This window comes from Eptatretus burgeri, chromosome 13 (assembly GCF_056783735.1).
Source record: "Eptatretus burgeri isolate ZD-2024b chromosome 13, Ebu_testis_v1, whole genome shotgun sequence".
In the NCBI taxonomy this organism is placed as follows: domain Eukaryota; kingdom Metazoa; phylum Chordata; class Myxini; order Myxiniformes; family Myxinidae; genus Eptatretus; species Eptatretus burgeri.
The window spans coordinates 58345425-58362133 of record NC_140973.1 but is presented as its reverse complement, the minus strand read 5'-3'; the positions used below and the strand labels follow the sequence as shown (position 1 = coordinate 58362133).

The window sequence follows — 16709 nt, the reverse complement described above, 5'->3', positions numbered from 1 at the left end:
ATCCTGTGTCGGAGTGGTGACCCGTCCAGGATTGTGCGAAATAGACAAGGAGACTGCTTAAGCAGTACCAATGCTCTGCACAGTGTCGTCCCAGTGGATGGATGAATGAATGAGCCTTAAATCAATGCAAACAAACTCTATGCAAATAAACAAACAAACAAATAAACAAACTTGCCCATTAGTGTCTCCTCTCCATTCCTTTGCTTGTTTTGATCAATGAATTGTCCCACGATAAGTTTATTACCTTTGTATCCTCACTCACCTCACTCTTCATTGAGTCTCAATGTGGCATTAAAAAAAATAAAAAAAATGAAAATTATACATCCCACACTGGTCCTCGTCATGTTTATTTTTCTTTGGACCGCCTCAACAAAAATTTACAGTTACCTATGATGAAAGAGCCAAAACCACCAAATTAAGTCCATCAGGTTTTAATTAAATAAGAGAAGTGTGTGAAAATGGGTGTTGGTGAACTTGTGTTGAAAAAAAAAAAAAAATGGCCACCCATATTACCAAACAGCAACAACATGCGCCAAAAGGTGTGGGGATGTTTCATGTCCAAGATTAGAAACAACCACACATGGTTAGAAACCCTAAATGCAGTTTTCAACTTGCAACCAAACATTGAAACCACCTTTCCTGTTCGGCGATCCTAACCCGAGTACTTTGCTCATAATGCTGGAATCTCAGATTCAAATCCCTCTGCTCTGTTAATTTGAACATCTTGTGATGTTCTCGTAGTTCATGTTCCATAATGCTTTCAGCCTGCAGGTGATAAATGTGATGAACAAGTTCCTCTCTGTATAGAAGGGGTTCAGGTGGAGTGTTTGGGAGGATAACCCCATTCGTCAGGTGGATTGCAAGGCTGACTTCAAGAGGCTAAATATAATGTTGGTGAAAAATGAATTAAATTTTTTTTTATCCACCTTCCTGATTTTATTTACTGCTCACCTGTCATTTTACACCATAACTTTCTTCCCTGTGTATGGGTTGTACTATTTAGTATCTATCCTGGAGCCTTATCACATTTTCTCCCCCTTGTTTAGCTCTTTAAGAAATTTATTTGATTAACCACAGAACAGATAGCCGTTTCCAGCTCATCTGAGCATGCTAGGAATATTTACATTTACAGTAATCCATATTAAAGTGAGGTTGGAAACCCAACTATGGGTTCACGAAGATAATTTTAGGGGGTCAAAAAAAAAAAAGGATTCCAAACACCAATATCTAGGTTGATAATTTTGCAAATATTCATCAACTTGAAGATTGTGACTCAATAATTATATTTGACCCCCAATTTGGCCAAAACGACAGAAGATAAACCAATTGTGGTGTTAAAGGGTCTAAGTTAGCACCCTTTCCAGGCAATACATTGCTCTCTCGGGGAAATGCCAAAGACCCCCCAAAAAAGGGGCAAGTGATATGCGCAATATGGTGGGAAAACTCGCATACGCTATACTTGTTCGATTCAGCAACGCCATTTGCTTGACAGCGTTGGTAAAGGCAAGCAAATTCAGCAATGCTTGCCTTTACAATGATGTTTATGGACCCCTTTCAATCTCTCCAAGTTGATAAAAATAGAAAAGCCTTTTGCCGTTCCTGGTGTAGAAATTTCACACTATGTGAAGTTCTTTAAAAATCCGAACAATAGGAAGTGAGAGAATCAATCACTTGTACTCAACTTGTTACATTCATGGCCAAATTTGCTTCAAACAGCAGCAAATGCAGGACGGTTTAGAACAAAACGATTTGATAGCAAGGAGAAAGGCATATACATTATTACATTTGAATTTATGTGTTACCCAAACAAGAACTCAGATAACTTCATCTAAATAGCAAGAATCAAAAGCAACGGCAGCATCAACTTGGAAATATTGTATGGGAAAAGACCCCACTTTTGACAATTCTCTCAACCCCGCTTTTAAGACAGGTGTAAAGGCCAATGGAATAGCATAATAACAGAGCATGAAGTTTCAACAAAGAGTAAGTGGAGCACAGAGGAAGCAGAAGGACAAGAACACATGGATTACCACAACATGAGACGACGACTTGCAGGTGAAAGGGGCACAGGATCTCAGGGGATGTTGAAAAGCTCAGAGGCAGATATGAAAGAGACCATGTGGTAGCGGTGGGTGGCAAAGTTGAAGTCCCAGATGGAAAAGCATGTGAAAACAACCAGGAAGACGGTTCAACAATTGAGAGGAAAGGAGGATGAATGAATGGAGCGAGCATTAAGCATGAGACTTGGGGAGAGCAACATAAGACCTGTAAGGCTTTCTGGTTGACCACATGTGACCTGGGGAAGCAGGGGTTTGGTAGAGAAGTGAAAGAGCAGAAGGAAGACTACAAGAAAGATTCTAAAAGACACCAATGTCACCAAACCTGCCTTTACAGCCGATAAACATTGTGAGCATTAATGGAAAGAGAAATTAAAGAGATCTGCAAGTGAAAGACTTAACATTCCTTCTCACGTTGCTCACCTTGTGAAAGTTTCATATTGCAAACCTCATCTTACAAATAATAGCCAACATGGCCACCTGCAGGTAGTTTCTCTGACTTGAGTAGCGAGCCAATGTGGCAGGCATGTCAGCGTCAAAATGCAAACTGCCAGGAAAGCAACACGCTCACCATGAGAATCAGTAAGTGATCGGCAGACTGAGGCACTCAAGTCACGTCGATATACAGCCAAGGCAATGGCAGAAATGTCAATAAGCCAAGATCTGGAACGGATGTAAACTTGCAGCATAGAAACAGTTTGAAGTATAAAAACATAGTGCCAGAATCTTGTATCATGAAGTGTTTGTTTCAAATTATTCCCAGTGGACATCCGCAAAGCAAATGTGTTGTGCTGCATGGTGTACAAATCTGTCTCCGACAAACCAAGGAAAAAAAATTAGGAAGAGTGCGGCAATGTGTGGAATTAGGGGCCATCTGTATATTAAGTATGCAAAAAGAGCAGAAAATTTTTAACCTTCCCTCCCCATTCCACCCCCCCCCCAAACAAACACTCATCATACCGTTCTACCCTCCCAAAACTCTGCAATTGTCTGCACGCTTCTCCACTTGCCAAGGTTTCTTTTGTATTTCTGAATTCAATGCCACTTCTTTTTCGCTCCAGCATATGCTACGAATTGGACATTGTGCAACAAAAAAGTGATACGAACGTACTTTCACAATACAAATGCACAATGAAGAAACTGGCGAAAAGAAACAACAAACAAACCATCACAACCGACGAAAAGCCAGAGCAGAAAACTGAAGAGAGAAGAGACACAATCAAATTGGAGGAAAATCTGGAAACGAGCACAGCACAGATGACACCGATATATTATGGAAGCTATTTTCAGAATTTGTTCTTCCATGTAGAACTCGCAGCGCTGCTGAACAAACAAGACAAGACAAAACGACGAAAAAGCAGGACTGTTCAAAACATTCATTTCTTCTGATAGTTATTTCAAAGCAAAGTAATGATGAGGAATTTATAAAATGCAAAACCTCAAAATGGTATTTTCAAAATGCAGTGTGACGAGGTGTGTGTGTGTGTGTGTGTGTGTGTGTGTGTGTGTGTGTGTGTGTGTGTGTGTGTGTGTGTGTGTGTGTGTGTGTGTGTGTGTGTGTGTGTGTGTGTGTGTGTGTGTGTGTGTGTGTGTATGTGCGTGCGTTAAACATCATGAGCTGAACAAACACGTTAATGTTTTGTGTAGAAATGTAGCCTCAAGGCTAATAAATCATCAAAGAACTGGCAGGGTAGCCGAGTGGTATATGCACTCATTCTTAGCTGTCTAGTCTGGGTTCGAATCTCAACCCAGCTATTAACTGTCACCCTGATGTTTGTCAGACGGGGTGAGGCATCAATGTGTGCGCCATCCATTAAAGGGATGTTAAGCCGGAGAATCCATCTGGCAGCACCGGGCATTTGTGGACAAATCTCACGGTGTCTTTGGCGCAGGAGGCGTGTTATCGCCGGAACCCTGAACAAATCACCAATTTCTGCCCAAATTACCTCCAGTTCAAACCCAGATCTGGTCACAGTCATTTCATGAAAGACTTGGGTGAAAAAATGTCCTCCCACCAACGAAACGTGGTGGAATTGGTTTGGTGACGTACAAATGTTGTCATTCATTTGAACACCTCTATATTTGGCAAAAGGGTTACTCACAATGCAGTACGAGCAGTCAGAAGAATCTGAATAGGCACCAAACATCAACCACGTCCATTCTAATGGAGCTTTTTGAAGGTTCAGCAACATTTGGAGTGATCAGGACTACAACCTAATGTTTGAAAACTGCAAATTTGCTGGTAAGCCGTTTGTCTACAGGTTTGGACTTCCACAGATAAAAACCAGACTGTAAAACAACGTTCAGATTCGTTAATGTCAATATCTCATGGGAATCCGATTTTGGGGTGCCATGCACCTGTTAGAAGAGCATGTGATGGCGCTCAAGTTCCTCATACTAGGTGTGATAGTAGGTGATCACTCAGTCAAAGAATTATATTTCCTGTGATTTGTAACCGCCGAGGATCTATTAGCCTGACAAAAGCTCACAATACTTCTCTGTGATTGTTAAAATGCCATGAGAGATTAAATGGAACATGCATCGATTGGAAATGTACAAAGAAAAGTGGCAGAAAGAAATAACACATTCACTCATTGGGGCTGGAGGGGTGGGGGGGAGGTCACAATCAAAAGAAAATAAGACAAGAAAAACACAATGGAAAACTAACAGTTATTTACCATTGATATGAAACATCTCAGGTTGAAAAAAGACAATAATCAATGAACTAACAGTCCCCTTCGAGGTAAAGGAGAGAAATCTGTACACATTTCATAAAGACCGATACAATCTTTATTCCATCAATCAGCTCCTCCAGAGTCAAGATAATTGTATTGTACCCACAATCAAGACAAATTTAACTGCCTCCATGGTGACACATACATTTTTAATTTCACCTTCATTATTAGCATTTCTTTACAGAGGCTAAGGAGCATGGAGGAGCTGCAAAACAAATCATGCACATAAATGTAGACAAATACATGAGTCATGAAATGACACTGGGCTTGACTTCAGAGAAACAACCACCGAGCTTTGGGAAATTAAGGAAATTTCCAAGGTCACTCTGGGTACTGAGGACGCAATATTTACGACGTTTTTCTCTCCACACTCAGTGGCCACTTTTATGGCAGAATGTCCCCTCTCCTTCCCATCGGGCACCAGCATACAGTGTGTATCTATGCTCTATCCTTTAAATTCTGAACATCAAGTGAAGAAGCAACAAGCTCCATTTTAAAAGTTTTTGGTAGGATTTGGCCAGAGCCAGAATCAAACCACTGATTCTGTGGTTCAACCCCCCCCCCCCCAGATTCAGAAAGTATGCTCCAATCATTGTGGCAAATAAAATTTGTTCTATGGGGGGCTGTAATACAAAGGAGGACCTCTGTTTAGAGCCTACACAAAACTGGAAGAGTTTGTACATTTTAAACATGCAATCGTCTCAGCTGCCTTTCTAAAGATACTTACGTGGATTAAACACAGGACATGGTGTGCAGCAGACACACCCAGTTGGTCAGGAAGCATGCAGAAATAGCTGACAGGGCATGTAGTTACTGGTCCCACAACAGTGAAGGGATTTACATTTGATTAAAAAAAAAAAAAGTTTAGAATACATGAAACAAAGTTCAGCTTTGTGATAAAGCTGAATGTCTAAACTCGGTGTTTGCAGCTAAATCTTGTGTCCCAAACCCATCACTATCTCTACCCACTTTACCCAGTCGCACCCAACTGTCCCTGGACTCTGTATCCTTTTCTCCTGACAAGGTGGAGAGCTTGCTTTCAAACCTCGAGTCAGATTCTGCAACCGGTCCAGATGGCATCAGCCCACGTGTCCTCAAAGCCTGCTCTTCTGCTCTTGCTCACCCTCTCTCTGTTCTATTCACCCTCTCATTTTCCCAAGGTCATCTGCCATCTGCTTGGAAATCTGCTAACATCACTGCCCTGCATAAAAAAGGTGCAAAAACAGATCCCTGTAACTATAGACCAATCAGCCTTCTCCCAATCATCAGCAAGGTTATGGAATCCATCATCGCTTCAGACATGAAATCCTTCCTCTTCTCCAATGGCTTGATTTCCAATCATCAATTTGGTTTCAGACCAGGTCACTCTACCCTAGATATGCTGCTACTGCTCTCCCATCAATGGATGGAGGTCCTCAATGCCAGACAGGAAATCCGAGCCGTATCCCTGGACATATCACGTGCTTTTGACACAGTCTGGCACCCTGCCCTACTCACCAAACTCTCTGCCCATGGTATTCAAGGCCATCTCCACTCATGGCTCGCAGACTTCCTCTCCTGTCGCAGTCAACGTGTGGCCCTAAATGGAGTTCTTTCATCCCCTCTTCCTGTGCAGGCTGGAGTTCCTCAAGGTAGCGTTCTGGGCCCTGTTCTTTTTCTGGTTTTCATCAATGATCTCTCGGACTCTCTGGAAAATCCTCTATTTCTCTTTGCCGATGACTCAACCCTCTGCCGTACCATCTGTCATCCCTCAGACCGGCAAGCAGCAGCTTCTTCGCTCACTGCAGATCTGGATAAAATCACAAACTGGTCCAACACGTGGAACATGTCTTTCAATCCAGACAAATCTCACACTCTCACTATGTCTCTTCGAAAGGACCGTTTACAAAACCCCCCATCCACTTTCTCAACAATCCTCTGGAAGAAGTCTTTTCTTTCAAGCTTCTGGGTCTCACTATCTGCCATGACCTTTCCTGGGAAAGTCACATTTCCAACCTTGCCTCAAAAGCCAGTCGCCGACTGGGAATCCTCCGTCGTGCAAAGTCCTTCCTCGGCCCTCTTGAGCTCCTGACCACTTACAAAGCTTTTGTCCGTAGCCTGATGGAGTACTGCTCTCCCCTCTGGGCTGGTGCTCCTGCCTCCCACCTTTCTCGACTTCACGCTGTCGAAACCAGGGCTTTTAAGATCATTGGCATCTCCCGCAATGAAGCTGAGTCTTTGGGCCTCTCACTCAATCACCGCAGGTTGGTCGGTGGTCTTTCTGTCTTCTACCGACTCCTCTCCAGCCTTGCCCCCCTGCTCTCTCTGCGATTTGTCCCAACCACATTTCCACAGGGCGCTCAAGGTCCGCCAACAACCCCCTTCTGGTAAAACTACCAAAATCACGAATCACTGCTCATCTTCACTCTTTCATTCCTCTTTTTCCCGCCTTTGGAATAAACTTCCTCACTCTATTCTTTCCCATTCTTCCCTTCAGGCTTTCAAAACAGCTGTTCACCACCACCTCTTATCTTCCCCCATCCAAATCCTCGATCTTTTCTACCCCCGATAATCCACCCAAGCCCACTTCCTTCAATTCTCCTGCTTTCCTTCCTGAAAGTCCCTTTAATGTCCATCTTCCCCTCGCCATGTTCCCCGTCCCATCCCCATCCGTCTCCCTTCCACAGTTCACCTGTGTCTGTTCCCCAATGTTTTGTCCCTTCCACTCCCGCCCCTCTTGTCTCATGCCTCCTTGCTGTGAGTTGTGTGTTAGCTCTCATACGAGCCTCGACCAAGGTATACAAAAAAAAAAAAAAAAAAAAAAAAAAAAAAAAGCTATTTGTTGCTCATAGCTACACCTTGAGGTGTGATTACAATCTGAATTCCAAGGTTGATGCGAACTCAATGCCCAGCCTCCAATGAATGGCAAAATGGGTCAAACAAGGTGCTTTCTTCATAGGTTTGCCACATCAGAAGGAAAGAATGAAATACACAAAACTGATATAAAACAATTTCTCACCCTTCGGTTGCTGAGGCAGGTAGTCTGGGAAACGGCAATTTAACATTTTTCATGATACAACTATGCACAGTAAATTTAATTACAAGAAAAAAAAAATTCCTTACACATTTTATCCGATTTCTGTATCTGAAGAAAAAGAACAAAAGTTTGGCGTTTGTTGGACGATTGCGAGTGTCTAGTTCCGGTAACATTACAAACGCCCCGGCATGATTAAAGATAAGCACACAGATGCTAGATTAGGATATGGAAGTGCACTGAAGAGGAATGCTGCACAAGGAGATTGAGAAGCTTAAATAATTGACCATTTGTTCCAAAACATTTGTACAAAGAGCTGCCCCAGTGGGATCATTTAAATTTGTGCAAAACTGCGGTGTGTCGCTAAATAAATAAAATAAATAAAAAGTTCAACAAAAACTACAACACGATAAGTTTGTCAATTTGTGAATCGATCCTTCTCAAGCATCATCCAAAAGGATTTGGCTTCAAATCCCACAAAACTATGGGCAAGATGAAATTTATACCAATATACCACGTGGGGAAGTAAACGTGTCAATTAAAAACACCCAAGAGTTGGAAATCAAAGCAGATTTTAAAAAACAACAACAAGGGACAAGGCTGCAAGCTAAAGGTTGATAGTAAATATTGCAGGCAGAAAGGGAGCTTTGGACAAGGAGGTGGAATGGAGGTCTGAGGCACTATGTAGTGGTGAGGAAGAGCTTGCTGTCAATTTTATTCATGAGTTAGTCGATTCAACAGTGAACAATGAGTCTTAAATGTGCTGTTCAATCATTTCACAAATTGATACGAGGGCAGCCATTGTCTGTGTATTCACAAAGGCCGAGCACAAGCTAACCGAGGAAGAAACCGTGCTTGCCAAGACAGCCTTTGTCATAAAACCCCACTTGCTATGAACGTGGCCGCACGGCATTACCAAGCCATCTTTAGACATTCGGTCTTCTGGTACCCTTCGTTATGACATGGCATACCTGTTAATATTCTAACCACCACAGTTCGGCTGGATATAGCATCTAGCACACAATGCCACTGATATCTCATTTTGCACATTCTTGAACAATCATTTCATCATATTTATCAAAGTGAAAATTTGTGAAAAATAGCAAAGCAAAAATTACCAATCCGGATAAAGCCTCTCCCTGACACCCTGACACCTATTCAAATCTTACAATTGTTACAAACGTATGTGTATGGTCTGCTCAATGCTTTTGTTCAGTATACTGAACATGTTTCATTTGTATAATGTTACGGGCCGGGGGTCGGCCGCCAACCCACCGCTCTGAACGGAGCCGCAAGTCGAGTCAGCCTGACCGATCACCCGGAATATAGATCGCCGCACGGATAACTCCGAGCGACGGGTCCTTGTACAAGAACCGAAATACGCCAATCGGCAGATCACGTGGGGAAGGGTCGATTGCCAATATTCAATGTACCTAAATACCGACGTGATCCAACTACTGGGGTATTCCACCCTCGACGGATCTCGTACGGAACAAACCGCCAAGGCGAGCTTGTCCATGCGTGATTCCGAGCGGCGTAATCGCCGAGAACCGTCGGTCCAAATGTCCCCCTATTACGGCAAACCAACGGCTTTCTAACTCCCAACACACGAAATGTTCAGTCAATGAGGGAATGGACGAAACGAGCAGGTTTACATTTACACAAGGACATTTATTATAATGAAACACGTATGCAATTAAATAAGGCAAAACACGTATGCAATTATACAAGCAACAAAAGAACTACAACCGTCTATAAGCAATTATTAATGCACAGTCACTTACACAGTTTTACTTACGGGACTCGGCGCCACCAACATTCATTCGAAAGAAAAGCAGGAAAAAGACCCCATCAAAGGCAATGGGGTCAGACTGGACCTCTTGGGTCTTTATGGCGTGGGACTTGGCAGACCGAACAAGTCCCACGAGAGCGTTTGCAGGTTACCTGCACCCTTGTGGTGTCTGGCTTGGGCGACCCACGATGCTCCTTCCCCACGGCAGCTAGCGTAGCTGCGGTCGAGCTAGGACCTTCCGTGTGGCAGGCGAGCTCTCTCCGGCTCTCTCCACACGAACGCGCTTGGGCGACCCGCGATGCTCCTACCCCACGGCAGCTAGCGTAGCCGCGGTCGAGCTCGGGCCTTCCGTGTGGCAGGCGAGCTCTCTCCAGCTCTCTCCACACGAACGCGCAGTTTGCGCGACACAGCAGGCAAGGCTGCGCCTCCAGCTCGCTTCTCCTTCGTGATGCCCGGACTTCCACGCAGCTCCTTGGCTTCTGGCTTCCTCCCGACTCCCCCAACTGCCGAAGCAAAAAGCTTACTCTTCCCATGGGACTCAGCACACGAACTCAGCCCTACCACGGGACTCCCACGGGACTCTTTACGAACTCTTTTACACGGGACTTTCATGAACTTTTTTCACGAACAAAGAAAAGATGTCCTCTTTATCCTTTTTACCCCCTCCCCCGCACCCGGCGTGACTCATGCCATCGTGATCCACCCCCCGCTCAACCACGGTTGGGAGGGAGTTGTTAACGTCACGGGATGGCAGGGTTCTTCTTCCTCTTTGCAGAAGAGGGGGAGGGACGTCTCCATTGTTTCGTTCCCTAACTATTAAATCTATCCGCAGCGCATCTATATAATCGATTTCAAAACATTTAAACAATGGAAGGTGAGCTATCTAGGGAACATGCACTTATCGACATAGCTGACGAAGGGAACCTGTATGTTGTGTGCAATTGAATTCCAAATTCGTAACACTACCCCTTCCCCTTTTTACAGACTCGCCCCGAGTCGTCAAATTTTCGTGTGACCAGCATGTGTAAGTTTTCCCCTAGTACGTTCTACCTTCGGATCCCTGAGTGCGACATTTTTTTTTTTTGTATACCTTGGTCGAGGCTCGTATGAGAGCTAACACACAACTCACAGCAAGGAGGCATGAGACAAGAGGGGCGGGAGTGGAAGGGACAAAACAGTGGGGAACAGACACATTAGGTGAACTGTGGAAGGGAGAGGGATGGGGATGGAATGGGGAACATGGCGAAGAGAAGATGGACATTACAGGGAATTTCAGGAAGGAAAGCAGGGGAATTGAAGGAAGTGGGCTTGGGTGGATTATCGGGGGTAGAAAAGATCGAGGATTTGGATGGGGGAAGATAAGAGGTGGTGGTGAACAGCTGTTTTGAAAGCCTGGAGGGAAGAATGGGAAAGAATAGAGTGAGGAAGTTTATTCCAAAGGCGGGAAAAAAAGAGGAATGAAAGAGTGAAGATGAGCAGTGATTCGTGATTTTGGTAGTTTTACCAGAAGGGGGTTGTTGGCGGACCTTGAGCACCCTGTGGAAATGTGGTGGGGACAAATCGCAGAGAGAGCAGGGGGGGCAAGGCTGGAGAGGAGTCGGTAGAAGACAGAAAGACCACCGACCAACCTGCGATGATTGAGTGAGAGGCCCAAAGACTCAGCTTCATTGCGGGAGATGCCGATGATCTTAAATGCCCTGGTTTCGACAGCGCGAAGCCGAGAAAGGTGGGAGGCAGGAGCACCAGCCCAGAGGGGAGAGCAGTACTCCATCAGGCTATGGACAAAAGCTTTGTAAGTGGTCAGGAGCTCAAGAGGGCCGAGGAAGGACTTTGCACGACGGAGGATTCCCAGTCGGCGACTGGCTTTTGAGGCGAGGTTGGAAATGTGACTTTCCCAGGAAAGGTCATGGCAGATAGTGAGACCCAGAAGCTTGAAAGAAAAGACTTCTTCCAGAGGATTGTTGAGAAAGTGGATGGGGGGGTTTTCTAAACGGTCCTTTCAAAGAGACAGTGAGAGTGTGAGATTTGTCTGGATTGAAAGACATGTTCCACGTGTTGGACCAGTTTGTGATTTTATCCAGATCTGCAGTGAGCGAAGAAGCTGCTGCTTGCCGGTCTGAGGGATGACAGATGGTACGGCAGAGGGTGGAGTCGTCGGCAAAGAGAAATAGAGGATTTTCCAGAGAGTCCGAGAGATCATTGATGAAAACCAGAAAAAGAACAGGGCCCAGAACGCTACCTTGAGGAACTCCAGCCTGCACAGGAAGAGGGGATGAAAGAACTCCATTTAGGGCCACACGTTGACTGCGACAGGAGAGGAAGTCTGCGAGCCATGAGTGGAGATGGCCTTGAATAACATGGGAAGAGAGTTTGGTGAGTAGTGCAGGGTGCCAGACTGTGTCAAAAGCACGTGATATGTCCAGGGATACGGCTCGGATTTCCTGTCTGGCATTGAGGACCTCCATCCATTGATGGGAGAGCAGAAGCAGCATATCCAGGGTAGAGTGACCTTGTCTGAAACCAAATTGATGATTGGAAATCAAGCCATTGGAGAAGAGGAAGGATTTCATGTCTGAAGCGATGATGGATTCCATAACCATGCTGATGCTTGGGAGAAGGCTGATTGGTCTGTAGTTACAGGGATCTGTTTTTGCACCTTTTTTATGCAGGGCAGTGATGTTTGCAGATGACCTTGAGCAAATGAGAGGGTGAATATAACAGAGAGAGGGTGAGCAAGAGCAGAAGAGCAGGCTTTGAGGACACGTGGGCTGATGCCGTCTGCACCGGTTGCAGAATCTGACTCGAGGTTTGAAAGCAAGCTCTCCACCTTGTCAGGAGAAAAGGATACGGAGTCCAGGGACAGTTGGGTGTGACTGGGTAAAGTGGGTAGAGATAGTGATGGGTTTAGGGCACAAGATTTAGCTGCAAACACCAAGTTTAGACATTCAGCTTTATCACGTGTGGAATCAGCAGTGCGGCCATTTGAGGTAAGGGAGGGGATGGAGGGGGAACATACACCAGAAACAGCTTTGATTAAACGCCACCAGGATTTTGAGGAGGGAGAGAGGTTTGAGAGTTCATACTTGAGATGAGAAAGATGTTGTTTTCTGGCTCTCCTGAGGGTAGATACACACTTGTTCCGAGCTTTGTGGAAAGAACTGAGATTGCCCTCAGTTGGTTTGCTTTCCATGAGGCAAAGGCAAGTTGTTTCAGGACAACTGCCTCGCCACAAGCTTCAGTAAGCCAAGGGCGGGAGGAAGGGTAGGACAACTGAACACGAGAGGGGATAAATCTGTGCATGAGGGAGAGCAAGTTTCTTTGAAAGAATTCCCAGGATGAGTTGATGTTTGAGAAAGTAGTGATAGGAGACCAGTCTGTAAGTTTGATGGCTGCTCGGAGACCCTGCCAGTCGGCTTGAGTGAAATGCCAGACTCGACGGCGGTGAGGTGGTTCTCTGATAACAGCCAGAGAGATGTCCACTTTAACAAGGACGTGGTCAGAAGAACCAATTGGAGCGAAGGAAGAGCAGCAGATATTGTCAGGGAAATTTGTCAAAATCAGATCCAGAAGAGATGGGGTACCATTGGTTGAGATCCGGGTCGGGAAGTTGACCGATTGAGTCAGTCCCAATGAGTCGCAGAAAGCTTTTGCTGAGGTGCCATGGCAGGTGAGAGAGGTACCCACACCGAGCCAACTGGCGTGATGACAATTGAAGTCACCACATAAGAGGAAGAGAGAGTTTGGATGAGAAGATAGAAGATGGTCCATGTTTTCGGATAGTGAGGTGTAGATGGAGTCATCACTGTTCGGTGGACGGTACAGTACACATATAAACATGAGGTGGGAGTGGAGGGGAAGCCGAAGCCAGAGGTATTCCTGGGGGTGTGGGGGAGTGAGAGCAGTGCATGGAGAGTGAGGAATAGAGTCTTTGATGAAGAGAGCAACACCTCCACCAGGACGAGGCTCAGGTCTGTCATACCGTAAGAGGGAGTAACCGGGAAGAGATACTTGGAAGTCAGACACGTCTTGGGAGAGGAAAGTTTCTGATAGGCAGATAATGTCTGGTTTGTCAGTGGCAACCTGTATGGAAAGATCTGAAAGGTTTGAGCGAAGGCCCCGGATATTTGAGGTCCACACTTTTAATGAAGAGGTAGGGGAGGAAGCTTTGGGTGCAGGAGGTGGAGGGGGAGGGGGAGGGTAGGACAAGGGATGAGGGGGGGAGGTAAGGAGGGTTGTCGAAAGAGTGTGGGGTATTGCAGAATAGCGAGGGGAGGGGGCTGAATGAGGAGGAGAAAAGGCCCTGTGGTGCTGTGGGAGAGAGGGGACAAGAGACAAGGAAGAAGGCAGTTGAGGATTTGAGGAGGTGGAGTGAAGAGATGGAGGTGAGAGGGCAGTGGAGGGAGGCAGGTTGGTGGATGAGAGGGGAGACAACTTCGAGAAGGAAGAGTGAGGGGGATGAAAGGTGGGAGAAAGGTGAGGGGGGAATTTTTGAGAGAGGTGAGAGGGAGGCTTGAAGGGAGAAGAGTGGGATGGTTGCTTTGAGAGTGAGAGTGAGGGGTGAGGGGGGTGAGTTGGCACTGAAGTTGGAAAAAAAGAATGGTTGATGGAAAGCGAGCATCCATGGCAAACTGTGGTTTTTAAAAGTTTTAGGTCAGAGATGCGATTTAACACAATTCTTGATGGATGCAATGAAGGCGAATTCAGAGCATGGAGAGAAGAAGCGCTGTAATCGTTGGATTTTTTAGGCAAGGAATGAAGGAGAGGTCGAAATGAGAGCAGTCTGTTAAAATAGCAGAAGAGTAGTGCATTGTGAAACAGTAAAGAGTACCACATGTGTGAGAGAGGAAGATGAAGCATTATAAGATCGTTTTTGTTGTTAATATTAATGTAAGAGAGAGTTCAACAGATTAGGTCATGGAAGTGTAGAAAAAAAAAAATCGAGGAAGAAGACGAGGAGGAAGTTAAGAGGAAGAAGAAGAAGCAGAATCAGGAGAAGGTGAGCATGTTGTTGTTGTTGTTGGGTATATATATATATATTTTTTTATTTTATTTTATTTTTTTTGAGATAAGAAAGAGATTAGTTGGGAGAATGGGGGATGTTTGGAAAGTGGGGAGGAAGAAAATTGAAGGTAATGGGGAGGATATAAATTGAAGGTAATGGGGAGAAAAAACAAACAAACAAACAAAAAAAACGATCGAACACCGAGTGGAACCGGTAGGCCTCAAGCCTAGGCCTAGGCCTCAAACACCAGGTAAGAACGTCGACAAAAATACTCACAAAATAGCACGATTTTTGAAACAAAACCGAACTAGGAACACACAGTAACATGTAGGTGAGAAAATTAAACAATTAAAACGGGACAAATAACAACCGGAAACTTAACTTTGAGAACGTCAGCAGGGAGCCCCGAAGGAGACCTCTAGCCGCTCCAAAACCGGAACCGGAAGCCTCGTTCTTTATACGTGTCCCAAAAATAAATAACCTAATGCGCTGCGTAACTAACTAAACAAACTCTCACAGACTCATTCGGACAACTAAACTAAAATTGCCGGCGCTAAAACAAACATGCAGGTGGGATTCCACGTATTTACAATCTTAACTTATCTATTACATCACACTAACCATGGCCCAGAACTTGTGATCTGTGAAAGGGGAAAGGCAAAAGTAATAGCAAAGTCTTTGGTGCAGGGGAATAGATGGAGATGGTCGCAAAACACAAAAAATGGACTGGATGCACAGGCTGCCTGCAGGGCAGTCCTCACAAAACTGGATGGTCCTGGCGCGCATGGTGATAGATGGACACAGGGGCAAACGCAAACAAGGGCTAGCAGGCATGGGGTCATGGCAGAGGCAGGCAACTCGGCATGGCAAGGTAAGCCCATGCAGAACAGGCAGCTGCAGCACAACAGGCCGGCAGGTGAAGCTGGCCGGCCTCGGGTGTGGTTCCATCAGGTCTGGAGGGAGTGCAGTGCTGCCGGCCGCTCTGAAGGCGGGCTCGGACCTAGCCTACTGTCTCCCCCCACTCTATCGCCTTTGCCTCTCTGTCCATACCCACTCCCTTAATTTGCCACAAAAAACAGCAAAATTTAGCCCCTCTTTATTTTTTATAATTGTCTCCCCAACCCCTTTTATTGTCTTTGTCCAGCTTGCCTATCATGTCCACCTAGCCTACTCCCAACCCCTACGTTCCCTCTCTGGAGGGAACAAGGGAGGGCTAGCGTCCTGTCTCGAGGCCCAACAAAGCCTCAGAATGGCCTCCTCAGAGTTCAGCGATCTACCAAGGTGAGTCCAGTGGCCTACAACGAGCGAAGGGCTGGATGGTGCGAAGGGGTATATATCCTACCAACCCTAACATTCATTAACCTGAAACTACCCCGGGGCTTTCCAAAAACGCCACACTTTTAAAACTATCGGTTCTAAAAACCGTGATTCCCATCGCCTGTGTTGGTGTACATTATAAATTTGGGCCTTGCCCTCAAATTTTCATACGTGCCCTCGCACAATTTCCTGGCTGGGCAGCGTGGCTCAACTGGCAGGAACTCCCTCTCTGCCGAACTCTAATCATGGCACCCCCAGGCCCGCAGGCTGCCTCCGAGCCTACCAGCTCTCTATAAACGCGGCGGATTGCCCTCTCTGGCATTGCCCCCCTCCGATGCCCACGTGGCATGTTGATACCCCGGGTCCCTTTCCGAGGGTCGCCCGTGCCCACTACACTGCCCCCGTGGCATTCTGGCGCTACGGGTCCCATTTCCGACGGGTCGCCCGTGCCCACTACTCTATCCCGACTCCTCTTGGGCCCTTGACCTACTCTGGCCGACTAGTCCGGTGCCTGGGGTGCCCACTAAACAAAACTCAACTTTCCACAGCCACGCTCCCAGCCGGTCCATGAACTCTTGCACCCCTCCAAACGGGTTTCGTGTCTTCTCTTGACACCAACAACAAAACGACCTCCTGTTAGTAAATTTGAATAACCCACTAGCTAACATTAAACTGACCCCGGGGTCACTTGTGTGGGAATCACTCCTCCCCCCAATCAGTCATTCGCACCATACATACACATTCGCTCCACTCGCACACTTGGGCCCACTGTCCTACACTCATTCCTCACACA

The 16709-nt window shown here is 45.9% G+C and overlaps 1 protein-coding gene across 2 annotated transcripts in view; it reads right to left on the bottom strand.

Annotated features, from left to right (window-relative positions):
• LOC147014566 (polypeptide N-acetylgalactosaminyltransferase-like 6) overlaps window positions 1-16709 on the bottom strand; it is a 223130-nt gene that overhangs the window by 180989 nt on the left and 25432 nt on the right. The gene's annotated exons all lie outside the window — the stretch shown is intronic.